This window comes from Echinops telfairi, unplaced genomic scaffold, assembly GCF_000313985.2.
Source record: "Echinops telfairi isolate 266 unplaced genomic scaffold, ASM31398v2 ScPeMD7_443;HRSCAF=831, whole genome shotgun sequence".
Taxonomy (NCBI): Eukaryota; Metazoa; Chordata; class Mammalia; order Afrosoricida; family Tenrecidae; genus Echinops; species Echinops telfairi.
In genome coordinates, this window is record NW_022104341.1 from 27,926,224 (window position 1) to 27,928,741 (window position 2,518).

Below are 2,518 nucleotides of genomic sequence, written 5' to 3' on the forward strand. Positions count from 1 at the left end.
TGGGATGGGATGGACTGCACCTGGATTATATGGCTCAGCCTGGAAACTTGGGACACTCAAAGCCAGGTCTGTCTCCTAACGATTCAGTTTGACTTTCTGTGGAAGAAAAGGCATATTCAATAAATTGGACCAACTCTCTTCCTCAACCCCTCAGTGCTATTTCCAGCAAACAATTTTACATTTGTAAGACAGAAATGGACACTAGAGCTCACCCAGACTGGCAAGACTCCCGCGCAGGGTGACAGTCCCTTGGCTGAGAAGGTTCTGTTCTTTGGGGAAACGTTACTTACCATCCGTCTTCACGGGCCGAATGCAGAAGAAAATAGAACTCCTGTGCTGTTGAGCGGGGCTTGGTAGGCAGTTCTGTAAATGATGAGTGCCTTCCCCAGTCCTGTGCCATTAAGATTTTCACAGGGCAGCTCCATCTAGAACCCCCTCCCAGGGGGATGAATAACAGAAAAGTGGGGGAGGGGTGACAGAGGACGATGCAAGATATGGGAAAAAATAATCTATGACTTATCAAGGGTTCGTGAGGAAGGGTAGGTGTGGGAGGGAGCCGGAAGAAATGGGGAGCTGATATCAGGAGCTCAAGTGGGAAGAGAATACTTTGAAAATGATGATGGCAGCATATGTACAAATGTGCTTGACACATTGGAGAGATGTATGAATTGTGATAAGAGATGTAAGGGCCCCTAATAAAAGTATTTATTAAAAATTTTTTTAATTGACAAAGTTAGTTAGCTCCCTTAAAGCTTGGTCCATCTGCCTTTTACTGGCTCGTTGGTGGGCAGCAGGAACATCGAGAGACCCAGGGGCCGGAGCTAGTGGCAGCCCACCTATGGCATGTGACTGGCAACCATGGACATTTGTTGATCCCGATCACCCCTTACCCGCTTTCTCTGCCCATGTTAAGGATACTTCCCTCACATGATACAGTGCATTCTACTTATGGGGAAACCTGAAATCCTGTTTCACGAAGCTTAGGCTCAAGTGTATGAGCTCAACACTCATCCCCCATCAGACAGGGTTTACTTTCCAAATGGGTGAGTGACTCATTTCTGGCCACAGAGACCCAGCATTTGGGGCACTCCGGAAGGAGCCAGGGAAGTGCTGCAGCCAGAGAGAAAGAGGGGCAAAGCTGACCAGGGAGAGTGGAGCTCAGAGAACATTAGGAAAACCTACTGCACTCCAAAGGATGGCCTGATCACAGGCTCAAGCTCCATCCCCGGGAAGGTTAAACTGGCCGTCGGGAAATACTATAAGGTGAATGAAAATGGCCAAAGCAGCGGCCTTCGGTCGGAGTGCCCTTTCCATAAGTGTGGCTCTGGAGTTCTGTGGCCAGCCTTTGTGACAGCCATTACTGCCGGCCAGGGCTGTCTGACTACTACTTCAACAAACCAGAAGACAGATGATTGTGTACTGGTTCATAAAGGACATGAACTGGGAACACACATATACACACACATGCAGACCTACCCTCAAATGATAGAGCAAAAGTTTGGATCAAACCATGCCTGAAGCACATTTTCCTCTCTCCAGAACAAACATCTCTGAACTTGTAAAGTATGTATTTAAATAAATGCCCTCTGACATATATATTTTTCCCTTTTCGAAATCAAAAGCTCAGAGCAAGGGGAACAGTGGCCAGAATTTACCAGTTTGAAAAAGTGAACAGATTAATCATTAGTTTTTCATAATCTTAGTTTAAGATTTGCTTTAAATTAAAACGATTTGACAGTGCTCTTTTCAATGCATTGGTTTGGGTCCCCTGAAAACAGCGGTGGGGAGAAAGGGGTTTACCCCTCCCCCACTGACCCCACCCCCCACCCCGTAAAGAATTACAGCCCCAGAAACCTTCAGGGCAGTTCTGCCCTGTCCCCGAGGGTCCACGAGTGGGCATCGACTGGACACAGTCTGAAAGCAGTGGTGAGCTGCCACCTGCTGGTCACACAGCAGAACGTGCCAGGAAAGGACATTCCAAGTATGAATGCAGAAACCAAGTCAAGGTCAGGGCCGCCTGCAGCAAGAAGGAGAAATTCTTTCTCTACAAATGTATAGTCCTGAAACATGTTGCTTTTATAGTCAGAGAAATATAGATATATAATCACTTTGGGAAATAAAACATTTCATGGCTTGTGACACTATTTAATGGTTATACTTAGCTAATTTAATCAATGCTCGTTTGTTTCTTTGAAAGGCAAAAACCACACCCACAACAAAAACACGTTCTCTCTCCCTCTCCTCTCTCTCTCTTGCCTCATCTGGAAACACACACACACACACACACACACACACACACGCACGCACGCACGCACGCACGCACGCACACGTCTCTCTATTCCAAAGAAACTGTTGAGCTCTCAGGTGGACGCTCTCAGCTTCTCTTTGTGGACGCTCTTGGCCTTTCCCGAGTGAATACGGCATCTAGGAGTTGCTTGCCCCGTTCTTGATACTACTTTGCCATCTCTGCACAGGGGTCTCTTCAGAATCCAGAATCCACTGTAGGTGTGTCTCTACC